Source organism: Bos grunniens, chromosome 12 (assembly GCF_055505025.1).
Source record: "Bos grunniens cultivar Pamir isolate PY7600 chromosome 12, Bosgru_T2T1.0, whole genome shotgun sequence".
In the NCBI taxonomy this organism is placed as follows: domain Eukaryota; kingdom Metazoa; phylum Chordata; class Mammalia; order Artiodactyla; family Bovidae; genus Bos; species Bos grunniens.
In genome coordinates, this window is record NC_141176.1 from 92597264 (window position 1) to 92619485 (window position 22222).

The 22222-nt window shown below is 56.5% G+C and overlaps 1 long non-coding RNA gene across 1 annotated transcript; it reads left to right on the forward strand.

Annotated features, from left to right (window-relative positions):
* Positions 1 to 1078: 1078 nt before the first annotated feature.
* Positions 1079 to 7433, forward strand: LOC147362099 (uncharacterized). Its single transcript, XR_015138473.1, has 3 exons — positions 1079 to 3765; positions 3915 to 4354; positions 6915 to 7433. It is a non-coding gene; the product is annotated as an uncharacterized LOC147362099 (long non-coding RNA).
* Positions 7434 to 22222: the final 14789 nt, after the last annotated feature.

Below are 22222 nucleotides of genomic sequence, written 5' to 3' on the forward strand. Positions count from 1 at the left end.
CTTCCCAACCCAGAAATCAAACCCAGGTCTCCTGCATTGCAGGCAGATTCTTTACTGCCTGAGCCACCAGGGAAGCCATTGCAGGCAGACACAGGTGATCGTGTGTAAACATGCACCCTCCCCCAAGCCACCTGACCATGGCCACACACGTCAGTGACCCTCTGCAGACTTCGGAGCAGGTTTCCTTAGCCGACAGAAGTTCTCTAACAGCCACAGAGCGGTGGTCGAGGTCGGTAAACTCGGCATTGACGTGAGGTTTCCATCTAATCTCTGACCTGACCTGTGATCCGGTTGCGTCACTGACCCCAGAGTGTCCTTCATCTTCTTTGACTCCGGGACAGTATCTCTTCCGGAGCCACAAGTGGCTTTTGGATTTCTCGGCCTCTGGTCTCCTAGCCCCTGCCTTCCCCTGCAGACAGCTTGGCGGGGGTGGGGGCTGCACATGGCCGAGGCCGTCTACTCCCCCAGCGAGGCAGACCCGGCGTCAGCACCCTCACCCAGCCCCCAGTGCGTCCCTGGATTTCGACAGGCTCCTTCTTCCCTGGACAGCTGGGAGAATGCCTGCAGGCAGGGGGCTCATCCTTCAGTGGTCTCCAGGCCGCCTCAGATTTCTGCCCTGAAAGGACGGGGGTCCAGGGGAAGAGAAAGAGGACTTTAGGAACCCCAGTGTCCCCTCCCCTGGCCCAAGGAGGCACTGAAAATGCTGTTGCCGATGGCCAAGGGGCCGGAGAAACAGAAGGGAATCACGGCCCCGAGTCACTGTCTCGCGGTCACTGACACAGTGACCCTGAGTCTGGAGGTCACTGATGGAGAGGCATGGGACAAGCAGAATGCCCGCGGGGCTTGTCAGGAAGGCCAGGCAGAACCATGCAGTGGCCCGTACTAGATGAAATCCCCCAAACCCTTTTTTAGGTGAAATGTAATAAGGCGATGGCACCCCACTCCAGTCCTCTTGCCTGGACAATCCCAGGGACGGGGGAGCCTGGTGGGCTGTAGTCCATGGGGTCGCTGAAGGTCGGACATGACTGAGCGACTTCACTTTCACTTTTCACTTTCATGCATTGGAGAAGGAAATGGCAACCCACTCCCGTGTTCTTGCCTGGAGAATCCCAGGGACGGGGGAGCCTGGTGGGCTGCCGTCTCTGGGGTCGCACAGAGTCGGACACGACTGAAGCGACTTAGCAGCAGCAGCAGCAGCAAGCAATTTCAGGCTATCTGCTCTCTGGGCCAAATCTAGCTATTTCAGAATTTGGAAATCTTCAAAGGAAAAGCGAGAGCCCTGGGAGCATTGCAGATGCTCAGAACCCGAATGCCTTTTTAAGATAAACCATGTTTCAGAGTCATATGCTGGCGGGAGATCTGATCTGGCTGATACTGGTTATTCACTCCTGGGGGCTTCAAATATACCCCGCCCTTTCATTTTTCTGATGGAAAAAAAACGGCCTCTCTTTCAAAGATCAGGTCCTGTTTTCTTTCACTTAGCATTTAAATAGCCGTCTCTGCAGCGGGTCCCTCTCTTTCTGGGGCTCTCCTTCTCATCTGTGCACTCCGCTCGCTGTCTGACAAGCCTGTGTTTGTCAACTGATTCTACAAATTAACTAAGCCACCAATCCAGAATTAGTAGGACTGGGCTTCCCTTTTTATTTTGAGACTGTGATGGAGCCAAGACGCAGCAGCTGGGCCGTCAGGCCGCTCTCAACCTTGGCAGACAGAGGGGACCATGCTCGGCAGGTCCAAGGCCAGCTGGGTGGGCGGTGCCTGCAGGCTACTGAGTTCCTCCTCTGGGGCCCAGGCTCCCCGGATGGGAGAGATACGAGACTGGACAGCAGTTGGACCGGTCCCCCGCCCCCCAGGCTTGGGGCTGCCTGTTCCCTCCTGGACGGCAGGGAGGGACAGCTGGTGCTGGTGGCACTCAGCGGGTGACACGGTCCCAGGAGTGCTTCTCACAGACGACTGCAGTCCCCACGTCACAGATGAGGAAGCCGGAGACACAGCACCAGCCAGCAAGTCAGGGTGGACCTGGTGAGACCCCCAGCGGCCCGGCCCAGCCCCACGCTCCCTGCAGCCTGCTCCTCCCAGGGGTCCACACGTGCCCAGGGAGAGGCACGCATGTCACGGCCACGCGGCGCAGGCCAGCACTGTGATGCCACCCCGCCAGCTTCCTGGGCTCCCCCAGCGTCTGCCGCGTCCCGAGCCCATCCCCGGGGCACCGGGAGACCAGTGACAGGTGGTCTGGGTGTGGATGACAAGGTCCCACGGGGACCTCCATCCCCACGCGGCCCCGCCCTCTGTGAGGCCGTCTGTCTGGAGCCCAGAGCCCCCGAGCCTCTCCCAGGGAGCAGCCAGGAGGCTCCAGGCAGCTTCATAGCCCCCCAGAGGCTGGGGTTCCTTCCCCGAGCTCAGCCTCAGGCTCTTCTCTCTGTCAGCACAGTCAGCTCCAGTGAGAAGCCCCAAGTCTAAAGAAACACAGGAGACATGGGAGAGGCCCCGAAGGAGAAGCCGAAACCAGCCCGGCTTCCACAGCCAGGTCGTCACCTAGGGACGCTGCGCCGGGCTGCAGGGACCCAGGCCTTCCCCCAGCCGCCCCGGAATCTGAGAAACCCCGGACAGAGAAGCCTCGAGGCCCAGGGCTGAGCCCCTGCAGACTGGAGGACCCCCGTTTCCCAAGTGCAGCTCACCAGGCACCTCCACTGCTGATTGAGACCCAGGACACGTCTCGTGGAGAAGCTGGGTGCGCCCTGCAGGAGCTCTCAGGACACTTCGTGCAGGGAACAGGGGCCGCTCTCAGCCAAGTGGAGGAGGCAGAAGGGGACGGCGGGCCTGACGGATCGCGATGGCTCCCTGACCCCCACCCTGGCCCTGCGACACCCTGGGCCGGTGCTGAGCAGACGGCAGCAGTGGCTGGGCCTCAGGCCTCTCCCAGGAGCCTCCCACACCAGCCTCGGCCGGCGCTGGGGCCCTGGCCCCGGGTTTGCCTCCATCTGCCCGCTGAGGGCTGGGACCCCAGGTGGAAAGAGCTGTTGGGTCTCTGTCCTGCAGGCGAGGGCAGGAGAAGCTACTCAGTTCAACTGAGCACCGACTCCGTGAACGCCGTCTATGTCCAGGCCCACGTGAGATCGACGAAGAGCTCATAGCGAGCGGGCTGCACAGCTTGTGAGGAGACGGACGCCTGGAGCCACCGGGATTCTGCTGCCCTTGGAGTAGCCGTGGCCTGGCAGGGGCTTTTCAACACCCCCCGGGGAGCCCCAGGTACAGCTGAGCCCGAGAGCCACTGTGCCCGGGGTAGGAGCAGTCAGACTCTGCCTGGGGGTGCCCCTGGAGCGTCCACTTCTTCAGTCACTGCAGAAGCTGCGAGAGCTGTTAAGCGGACGGTCTTGGAGGGAAAGAGGTTCTTGAACAGACGAGTCTTCTCAGCTTGATTTCAGCCAGGGCCTTGCCCCGCGCTACAGCCTGAGCTTACTCCTTCCTGGAACTGTGTCCCTTCTGTCCATCCTGACTTTGAGGCTAAATCAGCACAAACACGCAGTCAGGTCCGTGAACTGCCGCTCGACGCCGCAGGTGGCTGGCATCCATCCCGGCCGATGCGTGGCTGCGGTCACCTCGGATAAAACGACCCGAGAGGCAAAAACGAGGTGCAGCCGCCCACCTCCCGTCAGTAGCCTCCGCTCCCCGCCCACCTCCCGTAACTTGGGGACTGAAATGCTCCCCCTCCTGGGCTCCACTTTAAAGCTCAGCTCATTTACCTTGAAAAGGGGTAAAAAGCAGGTAAGTTCATTTTTTAATATGCAAATGGATGTAAATTTGCATATTAAAGTAAACCAGGAGGTTTACTTTCTTTGAGACGCTTCTCTTCCTTTAGCAACAGGACCTGAAAGGCTGAAGCTGGTTTCCCCATTTTCTCTCACATTCTACAGGTCCTTCAGGTAAGGGACCACCTGCCCAGGTCCCCGCAGGCTTTACCAGAAGGTCCGTGCGGCTCACAGCCTTGGTGGTGGTGTGGCTGGCGCCCTGGATACCACTCGCCTACAAGGAAAGGCCCCCGTCCCCGAGTGAGGGCCCCTCCGCCCCGCACCTACTGTGTGTGCGGCCCCGCCCAGCCGTCGGCGCCCCCAGTGGGGCTTGGACGAGGGGACCACGTGGTTCTGCCGAGGCCCGTGCTGCCTGCTGGGCCAGGAGTGACGCGTCCTTGGTCCCTGACAGGGTCTCCTGACCCCCGCCGGACCCGTGGCCCGTGGGCTGCCGTGAGAGCTTGCAGTTGGGTAACACAGCTCTGGACGCGGCCTTCCTACAATGACTGTCAGAACAGACGATCCACAGCAAGATGGAGCAACGTGGGGAAACGGCAATTTAACAGGTAAATCGGCAAGTCGAGAAACACTGCAGGGAGGCCAAGACCCTTTTTACAGAGTTAAAAACAACCACACTCACACACGATTTTTAGGAATACCTACGATGCAAAGCCACAGGAAAATGACGGCAGACACGGGATTCGGGGGGTGGGTCCCTGGGGTGGGGGGAGGGGCTGGCCTGGCCGGGGCGACGTGCAGTCTCGAGGTTCAAGGTCGGGTGCCCTCAAGCCCTCGCTGTGCTTGGGGCATGCGTTTATAACACTGCATTGTCAGAAGTAACCAGCGAGGGACTCACCCACTATCCACTGGCCAGGGATGAAAGTGTGTTAATCCAACGTGTACATCCGAGTCTGGTTAGACAGGGATTGATAATATATTGATTAATAAAGTGATGGGTAGATAGATGAATGGATAATCTATAATGCTGTAAAGCTTGACTGCCCCCAACATCTTCCTTGCTGAGGTGATATCTGGGAGGAGAAGATTACAGGGAACACCGATTTAAGGCAACAGAGAACCAGGGCCTGGCCGTGTTTCTTTTACAGAAACACCAATGGTATCGATGTCTCACACTGCGGAGGCCAGACACCCCCTTCCAGTCCCACCGTGGGCCTCCCCGAGCTGTGCCAGGTGTTTGCAGAGACTTGTCCGTCCCATTAGCAGAGCTCCTAGAAAAGAAGTTCCCTGGGTGAGGGGGCCAGGGGTGGCCCCTAGAGCCCCAGAGGTGTCAGGGAGCCAGAAAGAGCACAGAACCGTGGTTCGGCTCCTGCGGAGTCCACTGGGCCCAGAGAGGAGCACAGAGGACCCAGGGGCCAGCTCAAGCGCCCGGGCCAAGACACAGCGTCCTGACGGCGGCTCAGAGCCCGGCCCGATCCCCCAGCATCGCCCACTGACAGGGGCAGTCCAGGCAGCCTGGGGAGCTCTGCATGGGGATGCCTCTCTCGGGACCTGACCTGTCACCCACGGCCCCCAGCAGAGCCAGGTTCCCCCTCAGAGCCCACGCGGCCTGCGCTGACGTGCTAGGAAGGGATGCAAGTTACAGACTTGTCCAGGGCTCAGGCTTGAGGGCACCCTTCCCAGCAGGTTTTCCTGTAAGGCAGGACTGTCCTGAGCCGAGAACGGCTTGCATGATCCTGGAACAAGGAGTTAGTGTGGGGCTCCACGTGGTGCGTGCTAAGGTGCTTCAGTCGAGCCTAGAGAAGGAAACAGCAACTCACTCCAGTCTTCCTGCCTGGAGAATCCTGTAGACAGAGGAGCCTGACGGGCTATAGTCCGTGCGGTCACAAGGAGCCAGACATGGCTGAACAGCAGCAACGGACCGCAGCCCGCTGGGGCTCCTCTGTCCAGGGGACTCTGCAGGCAAGAAGACTGGAGAGGGTTACCATGCCCTCCTCCAGGGGATCTTCCCCACCCAGGGATCGAACCCACTTCTCATGTCTTCTACGTTGGCAGAAGGGCTCTTCACAACTAGCGCCACCTGGGAAGCTTTGTTTCTTCGTAGGAAATAAGGTAATAACCATCCTAGAGCCGGGCCATCTGGGATCTTGCCGGAGGATTCACTGTCAAGGAGCTTTGTGACCTCCATGAGCCCCCAGTTTTTAGTCCCCGTGAGTAAGGCAGACGGTGGCCCCTCTTGTATATTGAGATGCTGGAACTCTGCGCCTGGACACCCCCGACCCCAGACTCAAGCTCCGACTCCCAGGCCCTTGAAGACGCAGAGCTCCTGCAGAGGGACGCCTGGAACCCCCCACCTTGTCCACCTGCCTGCGCGGAAGCGCCGTCAAAGCTCTGGAGGTTGTTGTTGTCCTTCTGAGGCCTCTGGTCAACAACACCTGCCCCCACCAGTCTGGGAAGCGTCGTTAGACACTGTCTGTGAGGTTCCTGACCTCATTGGAGAAAGTGCTCTGTGAGTCCGAGAGATTAAAAATAGAAGCGAAACCAGAAGACGTCTGAGCGCAAGGGTGAAAATTTCCTGTGCCGCTCGATTGGCCGGCGTCTGACTGAAAGTGAAGGGCAGAGCTGGGAGGCCAGGGAGTGGAGGGCGACCTCGGGGGGAGCAGCCGGCAGGGCGGGCAGACGCCAGCGTCCCCCGGAGGCCTGTCCAGGCGGCACCTGGATGCTCACAGTAGCCCGCGCCCTGTAGCTCAACGCTCCCAGGGGTTGCACGGCCAGGCACCCGGGGGGTTGGGGACATGGGCCCCACTGTTCCCTGGACCCAAGCCTCACCCCTTGGGGGAGGGATGACCAGAAACCTCTCAGCCGCCAGCCCGTCCTGTGGCGCTTTGCAGCAAGGATCTGGTCGAACCCCTGCAGGGCCTGGGGTCCCTCTCCTCCTGCCCGGAGGTGGCGGCCCTTGGAGGCCGGAGCCTCGACCCTGAGCTCGGCTGCCTTCTTCTGAGCCAGAGTGCCACCGCTTTTCACTGCTTTCCCAACACTTTGTTGTGAAGCATTTTAAGCTTCCCATTTGCAAACAGCTGTATGCCCACCGTCCGATGCTGCACAAACACCATTTGATCTTTCTACCCAGGCCTCCGCTCCGAAGCCTTCTTGCTATTTATGTCTCAGATTACATCACCAACAGGACACGAGCCCCTCCTCAGCCCAGCTCTGCCACGTCCTGGCCGTGTAATCTCAGGCGGCCAGCCCCTGCCGGTGCCTTGTCTGTAAGAGGTGCCCACACGCAGACCCATCAGGACGACGCTGCACGGACGTGTTAGCACACCTCAATCGCCGGACCGTGGGCAGATGGAGACCCTGCAGGACTCGCCTCCTTGTTCTGAAGCTGCTGTCTCCAAAGCAGCTTTCCCAGAAGAACCGGGACTGCACGATGTCATTCAAAAGCAGACACAAGACCGAGGGGAGAGCTGACAAAGGAGCTCGGGGACCAAGTGGCGCTGGACACACAGGGCTGCCCACGGCCACTGCACACCTGCCCACGGGGTGAACGCAGGGGCCCGGTGTTTGCCAAGACTCTGGACCAAGGAAACAGAGGCCAGCCCCACGATTCAGGCGTCTCCTAATCTGTGCTGTGTCAGAGTTTCTCCTCATGAATAGTTTCAAATACAGAGAACGCTTGAAAAATAACCCATTGCGCTGGACTGTCCGCCTGCTTTCTCCTGTGGATCCGTCTCACGTAGACGTGGTGGCCCTTCACCCCCAAGAACCTCGCTCTGTGTCTGCCACCGCCCAGTCACACTCCTGTCACTGGGGACCTTTCCTGTCCCCGCGGCCCACCCCATGCCTCTGACCACAGAACTGGTCAGGACTCGGGCCTTGCATCAGTCCGGTTGGCCAAAAGTTTGTTTGGGTCTTTCCGTGAGACTTTTTTCTTTTTGGTCAATTCAATATTCGTTTTTACGTCTCTTTTGTCTCTCCAAACATTCTCTCCTTTTCAGTTCAGTTACTCAGTCATGTCTGACTCTTTGCGACCCCATGGACTGCAGCACACCAGGCCGCCCTGTCCATCACCAACTCCCGGAGTTTGCTGAAACTCATGTCCCTTGAGTTGGTGATGCCATCCAACCCTCTCATCCTCTATCGTCCCCTTCTCCTCCCACCTTCAATCTTTCCCAGCATCAGGGTCTTTCCCAGTGAGTCAGCTCTTCGCATCAGGTGGCCAGAGTATTGGAGTTTCAGCTTCAACATCGGTCCTTCCAATGAACACCCAGGACTGATTTCCTTTAGGATATTCTCCCACAAAAGCTCATTTCTCTTCATCTGGAAGCACACAGACCCCTCATCCCTTCATACCGTTCATGATCTCAGAGCCAGTTCACTCTCACAGGAAAGAAAGTCCCTCAGACACACCCGCTGTCTCTCAGAGACGGGTTGCTGCCTTCCTTAGTAACTGCTGTTACGACGAAGAGCCTACTTTCTTGTCACTTGCAACTTGCGGACGCTCAAAACAACTAAAACAGGAGCAGAATTCACGAGAACTGAAGTCCTGAGTCGGGCCTGCTCCAGGGGTCTTGGTCGCTGCCAAAAACAACAGACTCTTGAAATTTCCTTGGATTTTACCAAAGAATCTTAGTTCCTTTGTATCGCATCCTGTTTAAGAGCCAGATACAGAATTTCTTGGGCCGGTTTTTTGAATGTTCCTGTGTACTTTGTGGAAAGTTTTGGAATTTGCCCTTTCAGCAATGCATCCAAGTCTTACATGAGCCTCAAATACAAAGATGTTCTTCACCTAAAGGGAAGTAATCCCGGTTAAACTTGGTACAAAGTGGCCCTGGTGAGGCTGTGCCACCTGGACAGCGACTCTGGCCCACCTCCTGACTGGGGTGGTGGTCACGTCCTCGCCCACCTTCCCGGGCCGTCAGGGTGAGACACGGGGCGTGGAGGCGGTTGAAAGCGTCATCTGAGACAGGGAGTGAAGTGGGTGATCTCTCCCTGCCACCGTCCCCCAGAGCCTCAACCCTGGACCACCCCCACCCCCACCCCCCGAGGATCTCAGCAGTGCTACCCATTCCTCCCTGGGAGCGTCCGGGCCTGAGCTCACGTCCTGCCTCGGGAGCCTGTCACAGTCCCCAGCAGCGGGACGGGAGGACTGGAAGGTGCTCAGGCGTGGGCAGTGCCCCCCAGAGTTACCTCCACATGGCCGGCGTCCCCCCAGGACGTGGGAAACAGACCCAGACGCAGAGATGCCACGTGGAGATGGGGGCAGAGACTGCAGAGATGCTCCTACGGGCTGAGGACCACCCGCCGCCTCCACCGGCATGTGGACAGGCCCCACTGGGCTCTGGGGGGAGCCAGGCCTGCAGGCACCGCGCCCCAGACTGGCTGTCGAGCAGGCCGCGTGGCCGCGGTGCTCAGCTGGTGGGCTCGGCGGCCACCGCGGGAGGCACTCACGGCTGGGAAAGGCCGCCTTGTCCGCGGACGGGCCACGGCTGTACCCGGGAGGGGGACTCGCACACGGTGAGAGGAAGCGTCAGCCTCACAGCAGTGGCGGGGAGACGGGGAAGCAAGGGGGCTTTCCAGGGCCCCGGCCGCACCTTGACCTGAAGAGGACGCGGGAGCTGCTTAACGATCGTATCAGCACGAGGACTCACACCTTCTCTCCCCAAACAGCAGACAGACGTGCCTGCCCAGTCCCCGTGCTGAGGAGGTGCCCTGTGTGGGGCGGGCAGCCGCTCACTTGGCACCCAGTGAAGCAACTCGCTCACTGAAAAGTTACTGGGTCGAGTAGAAAATGCAGCCAAGTCCGGTCACACGTCCAGGCAGGACGCCACCTCCACATCCACGACAGCAAACACCAGGAACACAGAGGCCTCCCTCTGTGGCCCCGCTGCTCACTCACTGATAAGGAGAAGCCCGGGCCACGGCGCCTGGGGATGGCCACCCCGCTTCTCGCAGTCCTCAGCAAGGACCCCACCACAGCCGACTCCCTGGCATCATGGCGATTCAAGGATTGGCAAATGACGCAACCCCGCCTGTGGGTTTTTTTTTTTTTTTTTTTAGCCCTCATAGAAAAACTTTATTGGAAAGCAGGGAAAACTACCAAGATATGAATGAAGACAAAAAATAAAAAAAAGTTCAGGCATAAAGTGCACGACCTTGGTTTAAGTGGAAGTGGACCCTTTGGTGCTTTGTAGTTAGTGACCTATATTTTCACTTTGTGGCGCTGCAGCTGCTACAGCTAAGCCGCGTCAGTCGTGTCCGACTCTGTGCGACCCCAGAGACGGCAGCCCACCAGGCTCCTCTGTCCACAGGATTCTCTAGGCAAGAATACTGGAGTGGGTTGCCATTTCCTTCTCCACCGCCTGTGTTTTTAAAAAGGCAGACAAGTATCATATAATATCACTTATATGTGGAATCTAAAAAAAAAAAAAAAAGGATTCTAATGAACTTAGATACAAAATAGAAATGGACTCATGGACATGGAGTAACTTATGGTAACATTTGGTTACCGAACCACACCGGGAACTCCACCCAATACTCTGTAACAACCTAAATGGGAGAAGAGCCTGCAAAAGCATGTTTATATAACTGATTCATTTTGTTTTACACCTGAAACTAACAACATTGTAAATCAACTATCCTTAAATTTTTTAAAATTATTTATTGAAAAAGGCAGACAAGAGAACAGCCTGTGAGACGTGTCTTCTGACCTTTCCTTTAAACAGTGGATGTGCAGAGGTCGGGGGGGGGGTGGCTCTTTAAAACCAGAGATCCGCACCCCCAGTTCTCGTCCTTCTGTGGGCTGACCGCATACACAAGCTGTACCCGGAGGAAGCCTGGAGTCTACATTTCCTAATGACCTAAGGTTTGGGATTGATTAAATATTGAAGCAAACTCCAAAAATATCTACAAGGAAACACAGCAACAATATTGTATCGATTGTGCTGAGCTGCTTAATAATTAATTCACTCACCTCGGGGTCTGAATGTCTTTCTGTTTGTCTGTCAGCATCACAGACAGCTACCTGGTGAGAGGCTGCAGCTCAGAGGCCCCCGACCCCCACCCCACGTCTCCAGTCCCGAGCGGAGTGTGGGAGGCGAGGGCTCTGCAGCGGGACCCTCTAAGCTCAGGCCTCAGAGGGGCCCGGGAGGAGCTCCAGATGAGCCCTGGGGGGCCCCCCGTGGAGTTCTGGTGATGGACTTTGTGGCCTTCTTCAACCTGATGAGTGTTTTCAAAGTGGTTAGAAGCACGTGAGCTCAGCTCTGAGGCCATTTCTGTCTCAAAGCTGGGTCTCCAAGGCTTGTTTACATGGCCCCAGGGGAGCTAAGAACCAGAAATACCGGTCTCATCCCAGCCTCTGCAGGAGAACCGTGTCTCGCAGCCGCACAGAGCATTAAGCATCTCATCATGTGCCCTGAGATTAGGATCAGACGCAGCACACGGACCCCTGCCTGCTGGCCCTCAGCCCTGAGCCACCGAGCGGGACACGGGGAGGCTCTGGTTCCCGGGTCTTACCTAACTCAAAGGCCTGATCGCATTACGAATTTAACAGCTAAATAGGTGAAAATAATCTTGCTCTGAGGACTTGCCAACAGGAAGCGCCCTGGATTACCTGGTGGTGTTTTTGCGTTTTGCTTTTCTCAACAAGTACATGAGATGGTGGACTTCCTCATTCAGGGTGGACACCCCCTCCCTCCCCAGGGCCAGCTACCCCCTGGAGGGAGAGGGGCGGGCACCCAGCCCCGATCCCACGGGGATTCAGGGCTTCCAGCGAAGCTTCTGGGCCCGGGGGAGCAGACAGCTGGCCTCCGAACTTATCCCAGAGAATTCAACGGCCCCGCGCGTGGGCAAGGGCAGTGTAGTGGACTCGTGGGGTGAGGGGTGATGGTGAGTGGACCTGCCCGTCAGGGCCTCAAAGGAGCGGAGGCCAGGCCCGTGGGCGCGGACTGGGGCGTCAGGCCAGGAGAAGAACGCCGGGCCCTCTGCCCCGGGTCTCGATCTGATTCTCTAAACGTGCAGGTTTCTGGACCTAAGAAGCATGACTGTTTCAGTTCCGTCTTCACTGTGTTGCCCGGGACTTCGGGGTTTAAGCAAGTAGAACCCAGAAGAGAGTAAACGCGGGCCCAGAGGCCCAGGAAAGCACCTGGCACAGCTTCGTTCGTTCATTCACACTGTTGTAGCCACGCGTTCCGGGAAAGAAACTCACTCAGGACAGTGCCGATGGCAGAGTGCAGTTTATTACACCGGCGCGCCCAAGGTAGAGTCTCCTCTCAGCCAAGGACCCCAACCAGTTTTTATGAAGATCTTATATGCACTAAGCGTTTGTGCCCAAACCCACCTCCCCAAATTCTCTGAAACTAGTCTGAACAAAGGAAGAGAAAGATACAAAGTTAACCGTGATTCACACGCCTTAAGCCTAGGGAGTTACCAGTGGACAGTTATCAATAGGCCTGTGGTCATACCCCAATAGCATAACAGAATTTATGATTCTATTTGGTTACACAGATAATTAGGGTATTTTTTTAGGCAATGGAGAGTCTAGGTACGAGCCCTGGGGCTCTTCCATGCAGGGGAGGGGGCTGGATTTCCAGTTGGTGTGTCGTTTCCCTAGATACCGGGCACATAGCTCACAGTCCACAGTCCGGCCCCAGACGGGTCCTGCTTTCAAGACCCAGCCTGTTCTGTCTGTTTCCTCCTTCATACCTTCACTCGTTGATTCATTCGTCCACACTCTCACTCGTTCATCCTTCTCTCACTGAGGCAGGAACTGCCTTGTCGTCTGGACGCAGCCAGCCGCGCTCCTTGCAGACGCTGGACCCCAGCTTTGGGGCGCGGGCGCAGGCGGGGTGTCCACTGTTTGTCGGTGGAGAACGGCGGGGCGCTCACTGTCAGCCTCGCCTGCTCTAAAGTTGGAGGCACGTCAGGAAGCCTCGGGACCCCACATTTTACTGCCAGTGTTGTAGCCACGTGTTCCGGGAAACAAACTCACTCAGAAGGACAATGCAGACAGTGGAGCGCAGTTTATTACGCCGGCGCGCCCAGGGCAGAGTCTCCTCTCAGCCAAGGACCCCGACCAGCATTTGTGAAAACCTTTTATACCCCATGTGCACGTGCCTGACCCCACCACCCCAAATTCCTTGTGACTTACATAAACCAAGGAAAATACAGTCCCAGTCACCCCTCACTCACGTGCTCTGTGCTCATGTGCTCAGTCAAGCAATTAGCCCATAATTGATACGCCTGAGGTTACACTCCGATAGACACAGAAAAACTTATGGCCTGTCTGGAGGAAGGGGTGATTAGCATATGTTTTCTCTTCAGCGATGAGTAACCTAGATACGATCTTCAAGGTTCCCCTGTCTGGAGGAGTCTTATCCTTCTGTTGTTGTTTTCATAGGCAATAAACACAGAGTTCAGAGTCCATTGGAGAGGTGGCCGAGCATGGTCAGCATGAACAGGCCTAAGATGGAGTCCAGGCCCTATGAATTCCTTCTTCACCAGCTCGAGGGATCCCTGAGGACGCAGGCGCGGCCGGCTTTCTGGCAGGTGCTTCTCTCGGGTCCATCGGGGTCCAGAAGCCTTCGCTCCTCCTGGATGGGGCATCCTGGCCACCGCGGACCCGTCCCCTCTGCTCCTCCGGGCCCTCCCGAGCCCCCTGGGTGCTATCAGGCGCCCCCACTCCTCAAGGGGAGACAGAGCTCCCAGCTCTTGTCCTGCACTCATCCTGGGGCCCCGCCCCCCTGCACCCCCTCCCCCGCCCCACCCCCACCCCCCATGAACAGGCTCAGTATCAGCTAATTAAGGAGAAACGTTGTTACAGAAGATTTGAGGGTCCAGGGAAGCAGACTTCTCACACAGCTTCTGGTGAGAATGCACATTTCTCAGGGTGGAGCACATCTCTCACACAGCATCTCGCACGGGGTCGGTGGGGCTCCGTCCCAGGCTCCTCTCTCCCTGGCTCAGCCCCCTCCCCAAGCCTTGTCTGAAGCCCCACCACCCAACTCATGCTTGAACTGGCCACCCAGGACCTTCTCTGGGCCACGCAGAGCCTCAAGCCACCAAATCGACCAGAAGGTGTTTATTGAAAAGCTCTGAAATTCAAAGAGCAGTCGGAGGTAGGACTCTGAGATAATAACAGTAACGATGATCCCCAAAGGCATCTTGGTCGAGAGTACGGAGCAGATTGGAGCGACCACTCAGAGTGACTGCATGGACCCCAAAAGCACGGGGAAGAGACATGTCTCCCCTGAAGGAGAGCTGGTGGGTCCACTTCCCATTTCACAGCAGAAAAGTGGGACCCGGGGGGGTGGAGCACTGTACACAGGGGCACCTGCCTCTGAGATCTGGGAGGGGAGGGGTGGGCCGCTTCCAGCCCTGTTAGAAACACGTGCTCCGTCCACTGTGAGGCCCTGAGACTCCTAGGTCCTGAAATGTTCCTGAACTTTCCACTGAGCTTTGGCCAATCTGGCTTTTAACTCTCAACATGCAGATGAGGTCTGGAGAGTGTTTAGAACAAAGACTGGCATTTTGCTGTTTAAAACCTCAAATGACCTCCGATTTTCAGGCACCAGCCTTTGAAGTTTGTTATCACGCAACCTCTTTGATTAAAGCTTCCCACCCTCCTGAGATCACGGGCCCTGCACGGAGCTCAGGAAACGCACAGCTACTGTGAAGAGAGAGTCAGCAAGTCAAAGTTGAGTACAAAGGAGCTGCAAAACGCCCGCTTGACCTGCTTGTTTTATTCATGAACGGACCTCGTCAACACTTGGAGCACAAACTTTGGACCATAAGTAGAATTTCTCAGCAAAGAGCTAACTTCCATTTCCTTCCTTCAACCAGCTCTTTGTGAACTATGTATCATGCATTACCCAAGATGCTTGTCAACTTTGACTTAGAAAATAGGAAAGTAAATTTAGTGATGCAAAAAGCAAAAGAAAAACTCCAAATGATTCAAGTAACAACAAAATATGACAAGAACTTAAAAAAAAAACTGACCAGGAGAAATTCTTGTCAGCTACCAGGTAGAGGCAGAAAAATGCCTCCTCTCTTAGCTAGAACGTCATTTAATGGCGCTGCTGTGCTGCATTCAGAACGCCCCCTGTCCTTGGCCCTGCCTGGCACCTGCCGTCTGTAGGTTTTCCTGAAAGAAATATTCGGGGACCTTCAAGTCTGAGGCGGAAGAAGTCCTCTGCAGATGGGCACGCCGTGCGGGGCAGTGGCCTCGTCCTGCCCTCGGGGGAGCGGCCCGGTCCGTCCCAGACCCTCCCCGTGGCCGGGGAGCTGGGCCTTGCTCCCGCCACCCGCCCCCCGCCTGGAGGGGGAGAGAGAGCAAACCCCGGGACGAGGGGCGGGGTTCCGTAAGGGCTTCTGTGGGTGTCAAACAACGCTTTTAATTAAATTCCTTTTCATTGTCTTCAGTCGATCTTAATTCAGTCTTTTTATGTTATGTTGAGACACACGCAGCTGCAGTTTTTCTGAATAAAGAGGGTCAAGCAGGCGCTACCACATAGTCAGCCTAACCTGTTGCTCGTGGGGGCCACCCGCGTCCAGAGCAGCCCAGTGAGGCTGGTCGGCAGCGCGCCTGGACGGGTGTCCGCACGGTCTTCATTGCCGGCAACCGGAGAAACAAACGTGATCCAGCCAGTGAATAAAACCGAATTCAGCGACGTAGCGCAAAATGGGGAATAGCCACACACGTTGGCAGAAAGCTGTCTTTTTCCTTCAGTGAGAAAACCAGTTACAGATACTACGGAGACGCCAGGACGCACACGTGTGCGTACACGTCACACGTACACACGTCTACGTGTGTGCGTGCGCGCGCACACCTGGGCGCGGGATCCAGGGCTTCGGGAAACGAGTCTTCTACTTCCACCTAATGCCTGTCCATATGATTGTTCATTCTTAAAAACACAAACGTACAACAAAAAAGTGGTCAATAGATATTTTTCAGCCTCTCCCACGACACCAACCCCGCCCCTCCCGGCCCCATTTGCCCAGATGGGGACTTGGGGCGGGGGGTCTCGGGAAGAAGGGGCCGTTTATGGGCAGAATCTGAGGCTGAGCCTGTCCCCACAGAGGCTCTCAGGACAGAGGAGGGCTGGACGACTGTCCTGGGGGCCTGACCCTCCCGCTGGGGGGCGCCTGAAGCCAAGGAGGGACCCAGGCCGCCCAGAGGCATGTGGAGGGGGGTGGGCCGCAGACGCCCCCCTGGAGCGGAGCCCTGGTGGAGGCTTCAGAGCAGACATCAGCGGGCCTGTCCGAGGGCCTCTGATTAGGCCAAGAGAACTGCCCGCCTTCTTCACCCTTAAACTCCTCGAGTCTGGGTTCCAGTGCATTCAGTCCTGTGAGTCCTGTTCTCTGGGCCCCTCGGAAGGGAAGAGGCATAGCCCGCCCCGGGCTCTGGCAGAAAGGGCCGGCCCGCTGTCTCCACCATCAGCCGCCCGGGGGCAGGGCTGGGAGCCTTTCCAAAACCGAGGCAGGAGGCCCAGCCCCCGGGGCAAAGCAATTGCAAGTTCTTTTCCCTGTTGACCAAACTCCAAGAACAGCAGGACAATTAAGGGAGGAGGCTGGGCCCTGCCAGACCACCTGTCTGATTTCTGAAGTCAGTAGACCTCCCGGACCAGACGTGTGCAGAAAGACTTCCTGGAGACAAAAGGGGGGTCATGTTAAGGGGTGTTCTACCCAGAAGCCTCTGCGGTAAAACCACCTTGTCTAAGAGATGCGGGCACACGTGGGAGGATCCTGAGACAGACCAAGTGTGGACTGTGAACCAGGCAAATCAAAATGACTGGCCACAGGAAACGCGGAAGAAAGGTCCCGTGAAGTAATTCAGATCAGGACGAGGGCCCACTCAGTGCCCCTGAGTGCCTCCCTGAGTCCCCCACGTGTCTCTCCACGCTTACTGCACTCTTTCTCCTCTTAACAAACATTTTACTTACTTAACTGCTTTCCGTCTTTGTGGGAATTCTTTTCTGCAAAGCTGAAGGCAGTGCCTTGTCACTGACCCCGGGCCTAATGGCTAGGATCTGGTGCTCACTGCTGGGACCCGGCCTCAGTCCCTGGCTGGGAACCCAAGCCCCCCTCCACGCCGCTGCAGGCCGAGGCCGCCCGCCCGGGATCGAAATGAGGAGGCTGGGCCATCTCTTTATGGCTCCACAGCCTCTGGCAGGAGAGCACCGGGCAGCCAGGAACCTGTCTGTCGGCCGGCTTTCTGGAAGGTTCCCACCTGGTTTATCCCCAAGGCCTCCCTCTGTCTTGGCCTCAACCCACACCTCGAGATGCTGAGTGTGAGTCCATGGGGGTCGTCTCAGGGGGACCCGGGATCGGTACCCGGCCCCTGGCAGACACACAGAAAATACAGGTGGAGTGGAAGGGGAGCCTCCCCCCTGCAGCTCCCAGGGGCAGCTCTCGAAGCTGGTGTGGCCTCAGGACCCCCAGGGGAGGACCTGAAGATTGCCCTGCAGTGAGTCCCCCCGAGGACCCAGCGCCCCTGGGAACCGGCGGGGCCCTCGTGCACCTCAGGCTGTCCCACCCCTGGCGCAGCGAGAGGACAGTGGTGATCCGGATGCAGAGAAGGGCGGCAGCTGGTGTCCCCTCCCAGCCCGGGAAGGCAGGGCCGCCCTCTGGGCCCGCGTCTGCCCCAGCCCGGGATGGGGGGCGCTGCTCCACCTCCACCAGCCCCGCCGCTCAGGCACCGGCGAGGGCTGCTTGGTGGCACCTCTGCTTTCCTCCACAGGACAGGCCGCTTTCCTGTTTCCCACCTTCCTGCTCTTCAGTGATGTTTGCAGTCTCGGGGAAATGTATGCAATTTCCCTGAGAGGAAGGGGAGAAGAGAGCTCTCAAGGCCTGAAAGTAAGCATACCTCTGCTAAAGCAGAAGGACCGACCCGAGCCCCCTCCAGGGACTCGCTAGCTCAGTCTGCTGCATGGCGAGCGCCCAGGGCTGTGCACTGCACAAGTCAGCTCAAGCATGCACGCCACGGAAGACTTTTACCCCCAAGCTTACCAGGATGAAAAGGATTTTTTCATTAATATAGAAAAGAATGGAGCCAAAGTGAATGAAGTGTTTCATAAGTGAGACCGAATGCAACTGAATAGCTTTCCAGCTTGAATTGTGAGAAAAAAATGCTAAGCTTGGACAGCCAATTAGGGGAAACAGAACGGGACTGTCTGATGCATATTTATCCCCTCTTCGTTTTCGAAGGGCTATGTGTGGGTCGCTACGACCTAGACCTGGAGTGACCCCCGGGCGCAGGCGACGAGAGCAGCTTGCAGAGACGTATCACCATCCTCTGAGCACGAAACAGAATCCCATCCTCAGACCCCCGGTTTAAGCCTATCATGCATGTCAGGTATCACACACGATTTTCTAACCTATCTCCTTAAACATCGCTCACAAAAATCCACACCCTTACCTGGATGTGGAAAAACTCAAGCGTGCAAATAGCTTTGCCACAGTCACTTCAGCCACCCAGTGCTTAGTCGCTCAATGCCACATGTTCAGAGCTGCCGATCTGCTGGCAGCCACCGTCTGCCCCTCATGGAGAGAAGACCCTTCCAGGTCCCTTCTCTGGTGCCTGCCCGAAACTGCCCTCTGGCCCACGTGGTGGGGACGGAGGGGACCCAGTGAATCTTGACCAGGCTCCCGTCTGGCTGGGTGGGTCCTGGGGCCCCCTGACCCCCCGAGCTTTGATTCTCCCAGCACGGAGATAGAGGCATCTCAGTCTGCCCCGCAGGGTGTCTGAGATCATTCAGACAAGGAACTGAGCCATCAGAACTCGGTGCAAACACAAGGCCGGCCTCACTGCTCTCAAGGTTTGACCTTGGAGATACGGGGTAGTATCCCGTACTGTTTCGACTCCTGGAAAAAAAAGTCATAGACTTATTTCATGGCTTTCCTGAAAGCAGGTTTTTCTACAGTAGCCACAGGACTGGAAAAGGTGTTTTAATTCCAATCCCAAAGAAAGGCAATCCCAAAGAATGCTCAAACTACTGCACAATTGCACTCATCTCACACGCTAGTAAAGTAATGCTCAAAATTCTCCAAGCCAGGCTTCAGCAATATGTGAACCGTGAACTTCCTGATGTTCAAGCTGGTTTTAGAAAAGGCAGAGGAACCAGAGATCAAATTGCCAACATCCGCTGCATCATGGAAAAAGCAAGAGAGTTCCAGAAAAACATCTATTTCTGCTTTATTGACTATGCCAAAGCCTTTGACTGTGGATCACAATAAACTGTGGAAAATTCTTAAAGAGATGGGAATACCAGACCACCTGATCTGCCTCTTGAGAAATTTGTATGCAGGTCAGGAAGCAACAGTTAGAACTGGACATGGAACAACAGACTGGTTTCAAATAGGAAAAGGAGTACGTCAAGGCTGTATATTATCACCCTGCTTATTTAACTTATATGCAGAGTACATCATGAGAAACTCTGGACTGGAAGAAACACAAGCTGGAATTAAGATTGCCGGGAGAAATATCAATAACCTCAGATATGCAGATGACACCACCCTTATGGCAGAAAGTGAAGAGGAACTCAAAAGCCTCTTGATGAAAGTGAAAGTGGAGGGTGAAAAAGTTGGCTTAAAGCTCAACATTCAGAAAACGAAGATCATGGCATCTGGTCCCATCACTTCATGGCAAATAGATGGGGAAACAGCGGAAACAGTGTCAGACTATTTTTTTGGGCTCCAAAATCACTGCAGATCGTGACTGCAGCCATGAAATTAAAAGACTCTTACTCCTTGGAAGGAAAGTTATGACCAACTTACACAGCATATTCAAAAGCAGAGACATTACTTTGCCAACAAAGGTCTGTCCAGTCAAGGCTATGGTTTTTTTCTGTGGTCATGTATGGATGTGAGATTTGGACTGTGAAGAAGGCTGAGCACCGAAGAATTGATGCTTTTTGAACTGTGGTGTTGGAGAAGACTCTTGAGAGTCCCTTGGACTGCAAGGAGATCCAACCAGTCCATTCTGAAGGAGATCAGCCCTGGGATTTCTTTGGAAGAAGTGATGCTAAAGCTGAAACTCCAGTACTTTGGCCACCTCATGTGAAGAGTTGACTCATTGGAAAAGACTCTGATGCTGGGAGGGGCAGGAGGAGAAGGGGATGACAGAGGATGAGATGGCTGGATGACATCACTGACTCGATGGACGTGAGTCTGGGTGAACTCCGGGAGTTGGTGATGGACAGGGAGGCCTGGCGTGCTGCGATTAATGGGGTCGCAAAGAGTCGGACACGACTGAGCGACTGAACTGAACTGAACTGAATAGCATGTGGTAGTAAATTACCCTCCGATGGACCCAAGAGTCAGTGTCTGGGCTGGCGCAGGGGTGGGGGCGGTGAGTGGGAATAACATCTTTGTTTCCCTACCGAGTGCGTCCTCGGTGAATCCTGTGTCTGTTGATTCATTAGAGAACAGTCGTCCGCTTTTATTTGTTGGAGCTGAAATGATGCAGAGACTCAGACTTCAGCTCAGCCCGAGGAGGGGCCACAGCTGGGGGCTGGGGGTGGGCTGTTGTGCGGTGGCAGCCCGGGGCATGCGGTGAGCCGGGACCCTCTCCAGGCTCTGGTCAGGCAGAGGGGGCCGCTCCCTGGAGCCGTGGACACCCCCGCCCCCACCAGAGGACGCTGTCTGCCCTCTGCCGGCTTAGGTCATGGTCAGCAAATGCGTCCGCACTGCCGACGGGGCGCGGGCCTGAGGCCTCCTGGCTCATCTGTGAGGTTGCGGGCAGCATCTGTGGAGGACCTACTGTGCGCCGAGCATCTCCTGTCCTGGACTATTTCCTGTAACCGCCGCAGAACCACTGGGCGCTGGGGTACCACAGCCTCTGCATCACAGAGGAGGGGGCCTGGGGACGCGGCCTGGGCACGTTCTCCTCCAAAGTCTTGTCTGAGACTGAGACCCCAGGCCCTCATCCTGGGGCGGGGTGGTAAGCGACTGAGACCCCAGGCCCTCATCCTGGGCGGGGGCAAGAATGAGACCCCAGGCCCTCATCCTAGGCCGGGGAGAGACTGAGACCCCAGGCCCTCATCCTGGGGGGGAGTGGTAAGCGACTGAGACCCCAGACCCTCATCCTCAGGGGTGGGGGGGGGCGCTGGGGAACTGAGACCCCAGGCCCTGATCCTCTGTGGGGAGAGACTGAGACCCCAGGCCCTCATCCTGGCGGGGAGGGCGGGGAGGGAGGCTCCGTGTTGCTGCTCACGGCAGATGGAGAGGGGAGGGCCTCGAGTTTGGTGGTGGGGCTGCTGATGATGTGGAGCCCTGGGGGCACCATCTCCACAGGCCCTGCACCGAGGGGCTCCCTGAGATGGACCCCCTTCCAGCCCAGGGACCCCAGGGTTCCCACCCTGTGACCCTCAAGCCCCCCGGAGCCTGGACTGACTCCTGTGGCTCCTCCAGGCGGCCCTCCTGCCTGGCCCGGCCCTCAGTGCTGTGCCAGGGCGGAGAGCATGTGTCCCCAGGCGTCCCAGCAGAAGCCTGTGGTGGAGGGCTCTCAGCTGCCCGGGCTGTCTTGGGGCTCTTTGAGCTCAAGTGCTCCTTGGCAGATGCATTAGTGGGGCTCAAGCACCGGCGAAGCCCCCCTGTTGATGGATCAGGACTCCGGGCTCCTGGGTGAAGCTTTAATTTCATGTCTTAAATAATTTAGGGCCCTGACGAGCAACTTCAGAGTCACACCCGCAAGTGCCGGTGTGTTTAGGGTTGTCTTTTTTAACGTTGGCTTTTGAGAGAATAGAGTTAAAAAGGATCAGCTTTCAGGCTTTCTTTCCCCTCAATTAGTGGTTTTTCTTCAGGTAGCTTGATGGAAGGTGCTTAGAGTCAGTTACAGGAAATAAAGTGGAAATTTGACACCTACAGCCAAGAAAGGTGGGTGACCCTCATAATGTAACACATACTCTGCGTGTGTGTGTGTGGATCCTCCAGCACGGGGCAGAAATACGGAGACCCCGCGTGGGACAAGACTCCCTAGTGGGAGATAACGGACTTTACGCCTGGACATAAGAGAGAACACGGTATTCTACTCCCCTGATATTTTGTCTAAAAGTGACTGCGCACATGTGACAGGGATAGAAGACAATGGTGGAGAGTTGTGCTGAATCTGTCTCCGCTTTTGCCCCCGCCTCAGCCTGCAGCACCCCCAGAGGCCGCCCTCCAGGCAGGACACCGCGCTGACGATGGACCCGCAGGCCAACACCTGCGTCGTCCTGAGATGCAGCGAATTCACACCCAGTGCGAACACCTCACGCAGTCTAGGAGAGTCTCTGCGCACCCAAATTCCTACTCAAGGAGACATACGGGAGAAACCAAGAGGGTTATGATGAAATAGTGCAGATCTGCGAATGTAAATTCTCAAGGGTGATCACAGGGTGAAACATAAAACGCTCAAATAGAGCAGCCAGAGCCTCGTTCACTTCCATGTATCAGTCTCGAGGTTTGGAAGGTGAAAAATGACCGCTTCAGAAAGAAGAGGC